The following is an 18,061-nucleotide window of genomic DNA, read 5'->3' on the forward strand; positions in this document are numbered from 1 at the left end:
TTTGCATTTTAAAACTTTCTGTCCAACCTTACGTTATATATATACGTAGTAGTGCATACATCTTTACTTCAAACTTATTAGTAAACTCAATTTTATACACTTCTTGCACATAGCATTGTTCCTCATCTCTGTATACGTAGCATGCAGGCCATGGCGGTCGGAGGTGGCAGAGGCGGTGGTGGGAAAAACTTCGTAGTGCAAGTCTTAATAGGGCGGTGGTTCATGGTGTTTTCCACCATCCTAGTAATGTCTGCGGCGGGAGCCATCTACATGTTTGGGTTGTACTCCAAGGATATAAAAACGTCCCTAGGGTATGACCAAACTACCCTTAACCTCCTTAGTTTTTTCAAGGATTTAGGGTCCACTGTAGGGATACCCGCTGGTCTACTGATGGCAGTGGCGGTGCCAGGATTTTCTCATTATGGGTTCGAAATCCTCGGACGCATATAATAAAATCCAAAATCCAAAATCCAAATTACAACTAATAATTCATGGTTCTCATATTCTATTACAATAACATTTAAAAAATTAAGTTTTGATATTTGGGGGTTGTTACTCTGTTAGAGTGTTAAGAGTCGTGGGCTGCTTTAGAAACCAAAAAAAAGCAGGAGAGGCCGAAAAAAATGGGAGTATAGGGAGTCGAACCCTTGACCTTTGCTTTGATAACTAAAGCAAAAACCGCTGCAGCGCCCATGTTGTTTGTGTCACATTGAGCTTTCTCTATTACTTAACCTGTTTTTTTGTTTTTTTAAAATCTGCCTGATTTATTTTTTTCGCTAGTAAGGGTTCAGTTGAACCCACTGAACCCTTACTAGCACCGCCACTGGTGGTAGGTGGTTGGGATGATGATGGGCAGCAGGTAAGGGTGGTGGTGGACGGTGGTGGTTGCGATGGTCGATCGAACAGAGAAGAGAAAGCAAGAGGAGTGATCTTTGGTTAACTGATTTTGGTTTGAGCAAAGTGGGACAATTTGTGACTAATTATAGGGTCAAGAAGAGTGAATGAAAAAGAAGTTTTCTTAGAAGTTAAGGATTGAACGTGGACTAAATTGAGGGAAGAAGAGGAATGAAGAATTTTCTTCATTCTTGCTTTGTACGTGGAGAGCAAAGAGAAGAAAAGGGAAATGGAATCTTGGTGCTCCAAGGGAATTTTCGTAATTTCAAATGGTTGGACTAAAGTTCATAAATTTTGTTGCTATTTTTGGAAACTACTAAAAATAGAAATGTTTAGCTAAAATAATTCTTTATAAAGAATATCGTTAACGAAAAATAAATAAATTTTCGTTTATAAATTTATCGTTTAAAATAAATCGTAAAACGTTTAAAAATAACGAAATTCGATTATTCATAATTATTTAAAACGAAATCAAGCTAATAAATATTTTTAATTTTAATAAATTATGTTTAAAAATTTCAGGGTATTACACCTTTCAACTCACTCATTTCTCTTGGATCCATTCGGTATGGAGCTTTCGAAATAGGTGCAGTTCCAGGTGCTAAGTCTATGGTAAAGTCAATAGGTCAATTAGGCGGCATTCCCGGGATCTCCTCCGGAAACACGTCTAGAAATTCATTCACTACCGCAATGTCCTCAGGTTGTTCCTTAATAGCATGGTCAAGGTCTCTCACATTGCACAAGAACAATGGGTTTCCTTTACTGACTAGCTTCACGAGTTCCATTATCGTGATGATTCCTACTCTTCTAGGCTTTCCAAAACGACGATAGGACACTATTTTCCCTAAGCTAGACCTCAAATGAATCTTCTGTTTCTCACATTCAATCTTGGCTTTGAACATTGCCAACCAACCCATTCCTAAAATCACATCTAGTTCTCCCCATTCAAACTCGATTAGGCTAGATAAGAACACGGTTTTGGCTATCGTTAAAGGCACATCTCTATAAATCTTAGTACACTTTACTATCCTACCAGTTGGTATAACTATGGGTACCACAATTGCTTCAGGTTCTTTCAATCCTAGTTTCTCCAGAATACCCACTGATATAAACGAATAAGTTGCACCTGAATCAAATAGTGCTTTGACAAAAATGGAGTTAATAGAAAAAGTACCGGTTATGATGTCAGATGAAGTTTCTGCATCTTGCCTAGTGATCACATTTAGCTTTCCTTGGGAAACTCCTTTGTTATAGCCACCTCCATTGGCATTTCCATTATTTTTTCGGTTCCCATTTTGCTGATAGTTTCCCCCAGACTTTCCATTGTTCTGGCCATTGCTGTTATTGTTACCGCCTTGGTAACCTCTCTGGTTTCCACCATTATTTCCATTATTCCCTCCATTATGGTTTTGGTTATTCCGGTTGTTGTTCTGACGGTTATTCTGAGAGTTGTCCTGGTTAGGTTTCCCATTCTTGGCCCAACATTCAAATGCCCTATGCCCAAGCTTCTCACAGAATCTACATATCACTGGATTCCATCACAATCTTTCCCTGGGTGATTATTATGGCAACATCTGCACTCAAAAACTATGGTTTTATTTCCATTTCCTCCAGACTGGTTCCTATTGCCACCATTGTTGTGGAAATTGTTTCGATTTCCACTGTCATTCCCTTTGAATTGTAACTGATTGTTCCCCTTATTCTTCTTAAAATTGTGTTGGTTTTGTTGGTTACCACCCTGATTCTGGTTCCCAACATATTTCCTCTTTTCACCAACTCCTTCCTTCCTTTGTTGGAGCCCATACAGATGGGCAACTTTCCCATACAAGGTATCGAGAGAAGTAAAAGTCTCTCCAGCAAGCATCATTTGCAGATCCATAGTTAATCCACTCTCAAATCTCTGAGCCCTAAGCTCTTCCGTTGCCACCACTTTCGGTGCAAACCTAGACAACTCTATGAATCTAGAATAGTACTCAGTTACAGACATCCCATCCATCTTCAATTCAATGAATTCCCGAGCCTTCTGCTTTTTCAGGTACAACGGGTAAAACTTATTTCTCAATGCAACCTTAAATGATTCTCACCCGAATCTAGGTGTAGCTCTCAAAGTATTTTCACATCTTGGCCACCATAGGTCAGCTTCTCCCCTAAGGTAATATACAACACTATTCACCCTAAAGTTTTCTGGACAGTTTACCGCTACTATTAGCTTATCAAATTCCCTTAATTCTCAAGTACGCTTGGGTCAATCTCCCCTTAGTACAGAGGAGGCTTACTTTGAGCCACCTTCTTAAACATCTCCCCAGCCGGATCAGGTACTAGGTTGTTTCTATTTTGTGCCAAGTTTTTCACTATTTCAGCTAATTGCCTAACCACATCCGCAATATCTTGGTTAGCCATGTCCCTTCTCCTAAATAAAATAAAAGACTAACTTCAAAGACTGGGTTGGGCACGACCTTACTAAAGTATTGCACCAATCAAAACAAGTCAAAACAATAGCACAATTGGTCACAAAATTTCGGACCCTAATGGGAAAGTGACGCCTACTTTGGGCCAATTTCCGCTTTGTTTGCATCACAAAAATTTAAGTGGTAGAGAATTCAGCCACTCTACATGTAAAATTTCATTGAAGAAATAACATTAAATCCCTTTGCGATAATCACTCAACTTAAATTCAAAACTTAGAATTTAGGGTAACGAAAAGAATCTAAAGCTTTTATTACTTCAATGATAGAATACTACATCCTTTGGATAGTACTTTATTCGCTAAACCATAAAGAATGAATTACTAAAACCATAAATAGTAGCTTTGTCACTTTATTATTCAACCAAAAATAAGTACTAGCTATTACAATACTCAAATGCTAAAGGTATCACGACGATCATTCCTTTTGTTGTAGTGCTCTGGGGTGAGATCTTGATCTTCAGGATCATCTATGTCTTCTTCAGGATCAGAATCATACTCCATGTCTTCATCATTTTGTTAGTGGATCTAAATGGATATTTGTTGATTTGCGTAACTTTTTTTCAACCATGGATTATATTTATAAGTGAAAAATAAGAATATTCCTTTAATTGTGAAATATTACTATTTTAGTTGATGCTCTGCTATATATATGAGGAAGTAAAAACCCAATGTTGTGATATTTTTGTAAAAACATATCAGCAAAAAAATATAACAATGATATTTTTTTTTAAAGAAATGGTATTTTTTTTAAAGAATAGTACTTTTTTAAACGTGAACGGAATGGTATTGTCGCTTCCCTGTTATGTATATATATATATATATATATATATATATATATATATATATATATATATATATATATATATATATATATATATATATATATATATATATATATATATATATATATATATATATATATATATATATATATATATATATATATATATATATCCTCTTATATTAATATCCTCTTATATTAATGCTCCGTGTATAACTTACAAAAAGGAGAAAAAACAATACTATAAAATGTGCATATAATGTAGAATCATAAAATAATTATATAAATATATTAAATGAATATATCGCCATGTGTCATGATATGATTACAGACTCTATGATATATTAGTAAGATCCATTGTAATTATTATGCATGTGACACATAAACTAGTAAATAATAAAATAGAGTGATATATAATATTATTATATGCCCTCTTTTATTATTTTTTTCGACTAGGCATTAACTAAGAGTTTCCTAGAAGGTTGACCGGATGACGGGTTAGTTGAATCTTGGCATGTGCATTTTCCAGAAGAGTTGCTTGAAGACGTCGAAGAAAAACTATTTGATGCATGCTTTGAGGAATTTTTATGATGACTAGAGAATTGGTTTGAACTTTTCCCAAATGACCCTTGTTTTGTAGATGATCCCAAAGATTTATCAAGGTATTTACTTGATCCTTGTGTTGAAGACTTTTCATGAGCTCCCCCAGATGCTTGGCTTGAAAATTTTCCAGATGCTTCACCGGATGCTTGATGACCTGAAAAAACTCCTGGAATTTTTTTAGTTGATTTTCCAATTTTAAAGGATTGATTAGATGATTTCTCTTTGTTTGATGATTCTCCTGAGACTTGGCCTGATCCTTGTCCAGAAGATTTCTTAAATATATGATCTTTAGATGTTCCATATGATTTACTCGTAGTTTGACTTGAACCATGTGTTGAAGATGATTTAGAAGATTGGTCAGATGCTTGGCCCGATCCTTGTACCAGAGTTGTTTTCGGTGATGGACTAGATTTCTTTCCCGTAGAATTTTCTAAATTTTTGCCAGGTTTTAGTTCATTTGTATTTTTTCCGGTCGATGATCGACTTGCTTTCTTGTCTGAAGATTTTTCAAAAGACTTATTAGATGTTTGGACAGAAGACTTTCCAAATGAATGATTAGATGAACTTGTAGAAGACTCGTCAGATGCTTGTCCATGATACTTGTTGGAAGATTCACCAGTTACTTGTCCTAGTTGTGATTCTTGTTTTGATTTTTTAATAGAGCCTTGGCTAGGTGTGGATCCTGAACCAGACGTGCCTGATGCTTTTCCTGATTTTGATGTTTGACTTTTGCTTGAGTCTGGTTTTTCACCAGAACCTAAAACACCCATATTAGAGCCTACTGATCCTTTGTTCTTTTTATCAAAGTTGACATTGCCACCTAATTGTGCTTGATTGTGGCCTGATCCTTTGCTTAAATTTGATGCCTGAATTGAACCCGATCCTTCACTTTTTTTATCAGAATTAATTTTTTTATCGAATTGAGCTTGATCTTGAGCTTGACCTTGTCCCGAACCTTGGCCTGAACCCGAAACTCTTGTTTTTGCAGTAAAACTAGAGTCAACTGAACCTCCACTTTTTTCATTAAGGTTATTGTTACCACCCAAATTAGCTTGGCCTGAAGCTCTCGCTTTAGCATCAAGACTAGTGTCTAAAGAACCTGATACTTGGCTTGAAGATGGATTTCCAACATTTGCACCAACACCAGCGCCTATAGAACCTCTAAATTGTTTATCAACGTTAAGGCTACTACCCAAACGAGTATTACCTTGGCCGCCACCACCCAAACCAACTTGACCATGGGTTGAACCTGACCCTTGGCCTGAACCTGAAACTTTCTCTTTAATATTGGATTCAGAACCCAATTGTGCTTGACCTTGTATTGTCCCTTGTGCCGCCCCTTGACCTCCGACATAAATTCCCTTATTAAGTCCACCAGAAACTCCAATTTGTTGTTGATGGCTAATATCAAAATTACCACCAATGTTTGCACCACCTACAAAAAATGATAGTTAGATAAAGATTAAGTTTATCTAAATACAATATAAATGTAAAAATTAAATTCTTTAATTTTTTTTATAGCACTTTACAGAGGCCGTATAAATTACAATGTGTTTGTAAAAAAAAATCTTCATTTTATTTATTCTTTTAAAAGGAAGGTTAAAGGGTGGAGAAAGAAGAAGTTGTTTGAAAATTTCAGTTATATTTTCAATAATATTTACCTCCATGTTGTAAGCTCCCTCCTAATACACTTCCTGTAGGAAGTAAAAGTGTCGCTTCCGTAGCTGTTATTGCTATCTGCATAAATTAAAATAAAAGAATAAGACAAAAATATTCGCATAAGTAAAGTAATATAAAGAAGAAAATCATGATATCATTAACTAAGAAAAAAAATAATGTGCTTTACATAAAGAATAACGGTGATCTTTAGGATGTAAGACTCCATTAAAAATTATTCAAAGTGATGATTAGCTATACGAAGGGTAGAGAAATTATATAAAAAAAGTGTAGGAGACGGATTAAATGATTCTTTTCTATTTTCTTCTTCTTTTTATTTTTTTATTAAATAGTTGAGATGATGCTAACAAGATAAGGAAATTAAATTTTGTTTTGATGAGTTAAAGAGATTTGAAATTGGGTATTTAAAGGCATTGGGGGAATGGCATTGAGTGATTTTCCACCATACATTAATTTGCGGAAAATTAACTACAAGAAAATGAACTTTTTACAACAGAAATCTACCAACAATGATTATATTTGTTGGTAATAGTTAATATTACCAACAGATATATTGTTTGTTGCCTTAACTGTATGGAGTCCCCAAAAATCCATCTTATACCAACATAAGTTTCTATTTTGTTGGCAAAAAGGTATTTATACCAACGATATTTTCACCAACTATTTTTATTAATGGTAAAAATTTTCGTTGCCGGCTCATTTTTCCCTTTCCCGCTTCATTGCAATTCTCAATAATTGAATTGAAAACTTAAAAAATGACCATTACAATGCTTGTGACTTGTGAGCCACAACTATAATGCATGAATTAAAAAAAGGAAATTTTCAAAATTACCACCTTATAAGGTCCACATTTTCAAACTTACCACCTTATTAAACTTTAATTTAAAATTACCATCTTATAAAATCACAAACCTTCAAATTTACCACCTGTTGAGGATTTTGTCAATTTTTCCGTTAACAGGTGGTAACTTTGAAGGTTTGTGATTTTATAAGGTGGTAATTTTAAACCCAAAAGTGTAAATTTTGGAGGAAAAGCATAAATAAACCTTCAAAGTTACCACCTGTTAACGAAAAAATTGACAAAATCTGTTAACAAGTGGTAACTTTGAAGATTTGTGATTTTATAAGGTGGTAATTTTATATGAAATTTTTATAAGGTGGTAAGTTTGAAAAGGTGGACTTTGTAAGGTGGTAATTTTGAAATTTTCCTTAAAAAAAAATCAAAAAGCAAAAGTATTCTAGAACCATCATCTGATTCATCTGACCTATCTCTCGCCGTTTTTCATTACTCTAATGAAAAATCCGGTATTTTTTCTTTGCCAAAAACCTAATAGAGAAATTGTGAAGCAACACCATTTTCTTGTTTCCTCACATTGAATTATATTCGTGGGAACGACGCAACCAAATATCTGGTGGCAAGAGTACAGCTGGAGATCGAGGGTGTTCAATTAGTGACTCCGGTAGAAAGCGTGCGGAGGCGCAACCCTATATCTCATCGCTTACGCATCTAGAACCCTCAGTCGGCTCTTCAACTGCTCGGTGCTTCACCTACTCCTCTTCAAGTTGTTAAGGTACAAATTTCATTGCAATTTGTTAAAGTTTCTAATTAGAATTCATATTATAAAAAATGCTTGTTAGTTATGAGACAATGTCATGTTTTCAAGGTGGGTGATTTTCATTTGCGATTCATAGGGTTTGGAAAAATAGTTTGACGAGGAAAATTGTTAATTAAAAATCATCTTTAAGGGTGGGTAATTTTCATCTCATGTGTTGTTCTTAATTTATCCTCTTTATGTATTTCGTTGTCGTAGCCTTTTAGGCTGTTTGGTAGCTTTGAATTGAATAATAGCAGTTCGGGTTCGGTAGTTCAGCAAGGTGGTGCTGGTGGTGGCAATGGTTTGGAGCCAAGCTATGTAAGCTTGGAATGAAGTCGAGAAAGGTATACATTCTATATTTCTCCTGCATTACAATCTTTGGCTTTGTGGTAATTTGTTTTCAATGAATTTTGTGAATTTCATTGATTAGTTGTGTAAAATGTTAGGAATTTATCATGGATGATAATCGTTGGTCTTTTGTATGGGTTTATGCTTAGAATGTTGTTTTTTCAGTTGATCTTGGATTGATTTCTTGTCTTGTATCGAGGTGATATGTGAAGGAGAATTCCTTTTATTAATCACCTAAATACTAACTAATTTTGTGAAGTTATGACTTTGAGCTTGCTGTTTTTAGTCCCTTGCTATTTATGTAAAGAAAGTTGTGTTGAAATTGTGGGTTGTGATCTTTCTGATCACTTGGGAGCATTCAAAAAGCTCTAATTAACCACCCTAAGTCTCTTCTAAGTTATAAGCTAATCGCACAAACTGTCATTGCAATTTGCAATCACCTCAAGAGTCAAGACCACCCCTCATGCTTTCAGATATTCATTCAAGGAATCGAGGCTATCATAGATTTGTAGGTGCTACTATCAACCTCATCCTCCAAAACAAGGGTCTGAACCCGACCGTTGGCCTTTGGTTCTCAGATTGGGCCACCAAGGTTACAAAAAATCTTAGATCTGGTCCAAGAAACAATCGCACCACCTTGGGTGGTTCTAGCCGTGGGTTCGATCCTTAACTTCTTTGGCTTCTTCATGATCTGGCTTGCTGTTACCGAGCGTATAGCGAAACCTACTGTGTGGCAAATGTGCTTGTATATTTGCATAGGTATGTGCCTAATTAAGTTAAAAAAATTATAATTCGTTCATTAATTTGTTCAATTCCTTAATATCCTTATAATTTTCTTTTGGGTTACGTTGTTTCATAATTTGTACTCCAATATTTTTTCCCGGTAAACTCATGTACGACGAAAATGATAAAGGTCGCAACATGCGATCTTTAAGCCGTGTAACAATTATGACATGATATGCTTATGTGTTATGATTTAAACTGGAAACTAAAATATTTAACTTATATAACCTATGGGTCCCCCTCCAATGAGAAGATCCTTAAAATGAGAAGGATGAGAAGAGATCCTAAGCCTCCAAATAATTTAATCTAACGGCTCCAGTTATGTGGTTCATTAACTTCATACGAAGTACATTTCGTAGCAAATTACAAGCACTGAGAAAGTCAATGAATTGAGCAGCCAAATAAAAGCATACCCATCTTTTCTCTCTCCTCCATATTTCACCCAAATAAACCCCATCTATTTTTTCTCTCTCCTCCATACTCAATTAAGAAGACTATCAATTTTCTCTCCTCTGATTGCTCATCTGAAGATCAAAGATAACCGAAGAAATTCATGATGAATCGATTTTCCCTGTTCTTTTTACACTCGAACTAACATCCCATAAATCAAAATTGGCTAATTCTGAGCAAAACCCATAAAAATTCAAGGTTCATTCATACATTGGGGAAAAACCCCAACAAAATTACAAAATTGGTTCATCCGAAAACTCAATCTTGAATTTCTTTAACAAAATAGAAAGCACCAACTTTGATGGAGGATTGATTCTTTAGTCTTTACCGAAAATTTTGGTTTCTTGGGCAGAGAAGAATGGAAGAGGAGGGAGAATAAAAAATAATTAAAGAGAGAGAGAGAGAAAAAGAATAATTAATTTCATTTGCATATTGTTGGACAAAGGCTACACAAGAGATAGAATTGGATTTCATTGGGATGAATTAACATGATTCTATTTTTGTTTATGATGATTAGTAGGAAGCAGGATAAAAATGAAGAGGGGTGAGAAGCAAAAGTTTGGGAAAATTTACTCACTTTGTGTAAATAAGAAGAAAAAAAACATACAAATGAGGGGAAAAAATATATAAATTAAATGAGCAAATTTACGTCAACGACTTACAGAGTATCCAAATAAAGTTCTTATTTTAAACGTTTGCTCATTATGTCTAAATGAGCAAAAAATTAAAATCGAAACTAAAATTTTTGCTCATTGGGTCTAAATGAGCTATATTATAGTTTTGATTTTGATATTTTTTCTCATTGTGTCTAAATGAGCAAATATTAAAGTTCGGATTTTAAAGTTTTGCTCATTGTGTCTAAATGAGCAAATATTAAAATCCGAACTTTAAATTTTTGCTCATTGTGTCTAAATGAGCAAATATTATAATTTCAATTTTAAATTTTTGCTCATTGTGTCTAAATGAGCAAATATCATAGTTTCGATTTTAAATTTTTGCTCATTGTTTCTAAATGAGCAAATTTTTGCTCATTGTGTCTAAATGAACAAATATTAAAATCCGAACTTTAAAGTTTTGCTCATTGTGTTTAAATGAGCAAAATTTTAAATAAGCAAAAAAAAAAAACGTACAAATGAGCAAAAAAAAAATACAAATAAGCAAAATAAATTAAATGAGCAAAAAAAATTAAATGAGCAAATCTACGTCAACGACTAACAGAGTATCCAAATAAAGTTCTTATTTTAAACGTTTGCTCATTGTGTCTAAATGAGAAAATATTAAAGTTCGAATTTTAAAGTTTTGCTCATTGTGTCTAAATGAGCAAATATTAAAGTTCGGATTTTAAAGTTTTGCTCATTGTGTCTAAATGAGCAAATATTAAAATTCGAACTTTAAATTTTTGCTCATTGTGTTTAAATGAGCAAATATTATAATTTCAATTTTAAAATTTTGCTCATTGTATCCAAATGAGCAAATATTATAGTTTCAATTTTAAATTTTTGCTCATTGTGTCTAAATGAGCAAGTATTAAAGTTCAGATTTTAAACATTTGCTCATTGTGTCTAAATGAGCAAATATTAAAATCCGAACTTTAAAGTTTTGCTCATTGTGTCTAAATGAGCAAATATTATAGTTTTGATTTTAAATTTTTGCCCATTGTGTCTAAATGAAAAAATACTAAAGTTCGGATTTTAAACATTTGCTCATTGTGTCTAAATGAGCAAATATTAAAATCCGAACTTTAAACTTTTGCTCATTGTGTCTAAATGAGCAAATATTAAAGTTCGGATTTTAAAATTTTGCTCATTGTGTCTAAATGAGCAAATATTAAAGCTCGGGTTTAAAAGTTTTGCTCATTGTGTCTAAATGAGCAAATATTATAGTTTCGATTTTAAATTTTTGCTCATTCTGTTAAATGAGCAAATATTAAAGTTCGGATTATAAACATTTTTTCATTGTTTTTAAAATGAGCAAATATTAAAGTTCAATTTTAAACTTTTGTTCATCGTGTCTAAATGAGCGAATATTATAGTTTCGATTTAAAATTTAACATCTCATATTACTCAAACTCTCAAATGACTATTGTTTGGATATAATCTTGATGACAAAAGGAACGCAGGAATAGGAATCGGTCAAATGACTATTCGTTTCGTTTTTTTTTCTTCAAGTATTAGTAGTGCCTTGGTAGAGCTTTGTGCGAGTGCACAATAATCGCACAAAGATATAGGTTTGATGCAACTCTTTGTTTAAAAAGTAAAAAAGTTTGCTCATTTGGGTAAATGAGCAAAATAAATTTACCCATTTAAATTTACTCATTTGTGCAAATGATCAGAATAAATTTACTTATTTATACAACTGAGAAAAATAAATGTACTCATTTATGCAAATGAGCAAAATAAATTTACTCATTTGTGCAAATAAGTAAGATAATGTTACTCCTAGTCGGGTGTACTACTTTGTGATGTCGGTGGCATTTTAGGAACACAATACATTCATAGAAACTTAGCTATAGAACTGCATTAAAGACAACAAAACGTCCCATTACATATATACAAATTTTTAGGAAAGATGGTCTAACGGTCAGACCACTTTTATGCATGCACTTTAACTAATTAGTGACGACTCATGAAATTAGAATGAACCACCATACAACAACAAGAAGTACTGTGCGTGTCTTTCACATTTTGGTTGATTGATGATGTTTTGTATTTGGTTGTCATTTTTTAATGTTTAATTAATTTGATTAATTAATTGATATTTAAATTTTTCAATGAAGGTATTTTCTCAATTTTTTTAATGTATATCAGAGGATAATAATGAGAATTTGGGAGGTGGAGTTACCAAACTTAACTAGTCCGTAGTTTCTTACGAAAGTTGTAATGATGGTGATGATGGTGATGATGGTGATTTGATTTTACATTTTTAATACCAATATTGTTGCTGCCATGCACAACTTCACAGAAGCAAACAAAGCATATAGTTTCCTTAATATCCTTAATGACGCGGAGGTGTTAGTGTTCGTTAGATATAAAATCATCCAATGGCTAGGAGTTCTTCTCATTCTTCTCATTATAAGGTGTTTTCTCATTTGAGTGTAAATCTATAACCTATTATACATGTTTCAAACAAAGGTAGAAAAATCTTAATATTCTAATTTGTTTCCTTCTTTATATCAAATACCTTATTCACATATATTCATAGTAAAAATAGTACATTAATAGTAAAAATATTCCGATGACATATACCCTACGTGGCGTTCATATGCGCCAATTAAACTTCGACATGTAAGATTGTGGCAACTAAATATCTACAGCTCGAACAACGTTAATAACCAACAAATTTATGATTACCTAATAAATCATTAATTGAATCTTGGTTAATTTGACTTTTGACTCGGAGAAGTAGCTAATTTGCATTGTGTACTCCACGTCTCCACGTGAGCAAGAAGCTAGCTAGCTAATACGGAGTAGTTAGCTAGCTAGACGGTCTAGACATACAGTACAGAGATCTACTCCATGTATTAGTATTATAATTTCACCTTTGTCACTTTAACTACAAACATGGGATGCCGTGAAGTATGGGTTATCGATAATTAAGATATTTGTGATCGAAATCATGCATTCACATACCATAAAATATTTAATTGAAGGAAGTAAGTTAGGGCAAAATGATAAACAAATATTTTCTCCGTTCCGAAAATATCGCACCAATATGAGGTGGCTTGATAGAGTATAAAACTAACCTTGATGCTTCAAGCTTTCAACCGTCATCTTAAACTTTTGATTGAGTTGGTCATTTAACAAAAAGCACTTTTCCGATTTCCCTCCCTTTTCTCTCCTCCCATCCATCCTCACTCACCGATCTACTCTCATTTTATTTCTACATGACTTTCTAAGGAATAGTAACGAGCCAATTCAACAAAAGAAAAAGTTTGAAATTGCTTTTTTTTTCTTTGAAAAATGTTTTCTGCCAATATATTGAAACCTAATATGAGTTAGCCCGAAAGTAAATGGTTTCTCGTATTATATGTAGGTGGAAACTCTCAATCATTTGCAAACACCACTCCAGTGCACTTGTTACATGCGTGAAGAACTTCAATTCCCCGAAAGCCGAGGAGTGGTCTTAGGCTTACTTAAGGGCTTTGTTGGTCTAAGTGGTGCTATCATAAATTCATAACCCAATTCTACCTCGCATTGTATGGTAATAACAACTCCAAATCTCTAATCCTCCTTATTGGTTGGCTACCGGCTGCGATTTCACTTGCATTCCTACGCACCATCCGTTTCATGAAAGTTGTTAGACAAAAAAATGAGGTCAAAATATTCTATGAGATCCTATACATCTCCCTTGGCCTCGCCGCTAGCTTTTCTCATGATCATGATCATACTTCAAAAGCAATTAACCTTCAAACGAAATGAGTTTATAGGAAGTGGTATAGTGGTTCTCATTTTACTCCTTTTACCAATTTACACTGTGGTAAAAGAAGAGTATAGGGTATGGAAGAAGAAGCAACAAGTGTTAGTAAATGTCGTCATAAACAATGGTGAGGATGAAGAAGAAAAGGTTAAGCATCTTCCTAATTTGTCGTCTCCCCGTGCATCCCATGAGATATCTATAATGCCAAGAGAGGCAGATTCGTGTTTTCAAAATGTCTTTCGTCCTCCAGAACGAGGTGAGGATTACACTATTTTACAAGCGTTATTCAGTATAGACATGCTCATTTTATTTATTACTACCATATGTGGAGTTGGCGGTACGTTGACCGCTATTGACAATTTGGATTAAATCGGGTCATCGCTCGGGTATCCTGACAAGAGCATAAGCACTTTTGTATCCTTAGTGAGTATATGGAACTACTTAGGTCGTGTCGTGTCGTGTCGTGTCGGGTTTCTATTCGGAGCACTTGTTAAAGAAGTACAAGGTTCCAAGACCTCTTTTTCTCACTTTCATGCTCCTACTCTCTTGTGTTGGGCATCTTTTGATTGCCTTCAACGTGCACAATGGGCTTTATGTTGCATCTATAATTATTGGGTTTACTCTTGGGGCCCAATGGCCGTTACTCTTCGGCATTATCTCTGAGCTATTTGGGCTTAAATATTACGCAACTTTGTATAATTTTGGGTCTGTGGCAAGCCCAATAGGAGGTTATATTCTCAATGTGCGTGTGACGGACTGACGGGCAATTTATATGATAAAGAAGCAACAAGGCAAATGAAGGCTTTGGGCCGTTCCAGGTTAGAAGGGGAAGAGTTGAATTGCGTTGGGCAAGAGTGTTTCCGTTTAGCCTTTCTTATCATCACATTAGCAACTGTTTTTGGTATGTTTGTTTCATTGATTTTGGTGGTTAGAACAAGAAAGTTTTACAAGAGTGATATTTACAAGAAGTTTAGGGACGCGGCGGTAGAAGAGGAGGCTACCGGCGGTGTGGTGGTGGCAGAGGATAGAGCAAAAAAGCCGGACACGACAACCGTTGTCGGAAACTAAAAGTGTTTAGTGATTTTAAAGAAATGATATGCATGATATGTGTCACATTAGTTCCTTAATTTATTTCTCAATACTTACAACATTTCAACTTTCAAGGTTATGAATCAATTCTCACTAGAGGACTCTTTGGGGGTGAGAACTCATTTATCAACCCCCTTACTCTCAATAAGTCTGGCCTACAATAATTGGATGTATGGGTAAAAAGTGTCAGAATTTTTCAATATATTTATTCACCCGACCTTAAATGCTTGTACACGTGTTTATTATTAATTCGTGAATATATGTATGCATTCATGCAACAAATAATTGATAACTAGTGTGTAGTCAGGGCGATGCTCCGGTTTCTACTTTGAATAATTGTTATGTTGAACTACTCTGTATTTTTTTCACTTAAAAATTATTTAATTTGGTGTCAAATTAAAATGTTTTGCCCATCTGCAGCCAGTGAAAGTATAAAATAATAATAAGGGTTAGTAGTTAGTACATAATACTTCGTAATAAACATTCATTATTTCAAGTTTTATAATTTTTGACGTGGAATAAAAAATCATAACAAATAGTTGGCTAAAAATGTAAGACTTCTATCTTACATCTTGTTGGTCTCATGTTGAAGACTTACTATGCAAAATTTTATAAGCATATTTCTTGTAAAGTTGATAACATGTCATACTTTCTGTGAGAGGGGATTCCACGTGACACATATACTTTATTATAAAAGATGATATTCTTGGACGACTACTATTACTACTAATTTGATAATTAATAGTAAAAGCAAAGGGCCAAAATCTACGATAGAAGCAAAATGACCACTCAATTTTGAATTGGAAAAGGCCATCACACACTTTTTGTAGTCGACAAAATAGACAAATTAACAACAAAGTTGGAGAAAAACCAAAAGGGTGGGAAAAAGGCATGCGAAAGGATGTAATATAGGGCTTAAAACTCATCTAGAAGGCCACCAATTCATCAATTTCCCGTTGACTTGTACATCAATGCAAATTTGGTCAACAGTTTTTTTTTTGGAAGATGGATGGTGTTTCAATGGCAACTTCGTATAAGTCATTATCTCATGTTTTCTTCTTACCATTGTCAAGACTTGATAAGTCAGAATCCTCCCACTACAAGAACTTGTATCTTTAATGACAATATAATTAGTACAGGTAAAAAATCCCGTCAAAAAGGTTTTTGCGACGGGGCTAACAACCAAACAAAGACGGGAACAACCGTTGTAAATGTCTTTTACGACGAGTTAACGACGGAATTTTCCATTAACGATGACTTTCTTTTATGACGGGTTCGCGACAGGAAATCCCGTCATCAATCAACGATTATTGGCCTTTAACGACGGGATTTCCCGTCGTTAATGGTACAGTTTCTTGTAGTGTCCCTCCTCCGATCCATTAGCAATTATATTTAAATGCACATCATATCATGCATGGGGTTAAGAATTTAAAAAAATATATACAATAAAAATTTTCTAAAAGGATTTACAGGAAAAAAAAAGTATTTTAAATGGATACGGAATTTGTATAGAGTTATCTTATACTACGTACAATAGACGTTATATTTACTTTTATTGATCACCACTGAGTCTCTCTATTTTGATACCTAACCTTTAGCATTTTAGAGGTTCATTTGACAGATAAACGGTGTATATTCACAAAATCGATAGAGATTTTTTCCTAAATGTAAAAGAAAATAAATATTTGTTAACATTTGATGGGACGTAACAAATATATATATATATATATATATATATATATATATATATATATATATATATATATATTGGGGTCATCATGATTAATGCTTTCGAAGTGGACATGTTTAGAACACATTTTACTAATGAAATCTCATACAATTAATCCCGACCAGGCATGTTTAGTGCATTATTTATCCTAGGAATCAATTTTGTTACCCCCATAAAATTATTTATTTATCTATTGGTTAACGTCTACTTACCATGCATGTGGAACTACATAGATTCTTGTAAAGAATAAGAATAGTTTATGATCTTGTTAACCATTTTCAAGTACGTACGTTGTCAAGAGATTAGTTGCTTAATACAATTTTAATATCGTAATTAGTACTGCATTATTGTCCAACCATCCATATAATAAATCATGATTATGACTCCCTTAGTACCAAACAAGGGTGTAAGATAGTCTTGAAATACGATATTCTAAGATTCCTAATCAGACTGTTTGAAACGGCATACAAGTAAAATTTAACAAAGAAAACATCTTATGGTCACACAATAAATATACTCATATTTATTTTAAGTATATTTACATAATCGTTATAATATAAACGATATATTATCCTTTATATTATGATACTATCTCAATGAATCCAACGATATTTTGATAATGTTCGTTTTAGTCCAATTGAGCAAAACTCGTCAAGTAATCAAACTATCAAATGAGCATAAAAAAGTCCCCTTGAATGCATGTTAATTACTTTAAATATATTCGGGTACAAGATGGAAGTTTTCAGTTTATATTAGTATACTTCCTCCATTTTTTATTAATTGCATCATCCGAGATTTCACGTTTGCCAATTCACTATTTTAACCACTAATATCTCTCATTATACATTTGAAAAAATTATAAAAATTTAATAATATGGAAGCATATTTTGAGATGAATCTAACAAGATCCCACATGAATATATTTTCCTTACATATAAATCACAAAGAATAAATATATATAAATATGAGAATAGTGCTAAAACCTAGATAGTGCAATTAAAAAATGGAGGAAGTACTTATATTAGTGTTCCCACCTCCATTTTAATGTCATCTCCACGTAATTAATTAGTTCGTCATCGATTTGAATTTAATTTTCTTACCCACTTATAATTTGGACTTTCAAGTTTGAATTGTATGCTATGCTTTATACTTGGAGATCTTATGACATGGAGTTGAATCACCCTCGTTCTTCTAGTCAAAAATATGGGTTTAATATTGAATAGAAAGGC

The 18,061-nt window shown here is 33.6% G+C and overlaps 1 pseudogene; it reads left to right on the top strand.

The window, feature by feature from the left end:
• The first annotated feature begins 16 nt into the window (after positions 1-16).
• Positions 17-15,415, top strand: LOC110784212 (uncharacterized; annotated as a pseudogene).
• Positions 15,416-18,061: the final 2,646 nt, after the last annotated feature.

This window comes from Spinacia oleracea, chromosome 4, assembly GCF_020520425.1.
Source record: "Spinacia oleracea cultivar Varoflay chromosome 4, BTI_SOV_V1, whole genome shotgun sequence".
Lineage (NCBI taxonomy): Eukaryota > Viridiplantae > Streptophyta > Magnoliopsida > Caryophyllales > Amaranthaceae > Spinacia > Spinacia oleracea.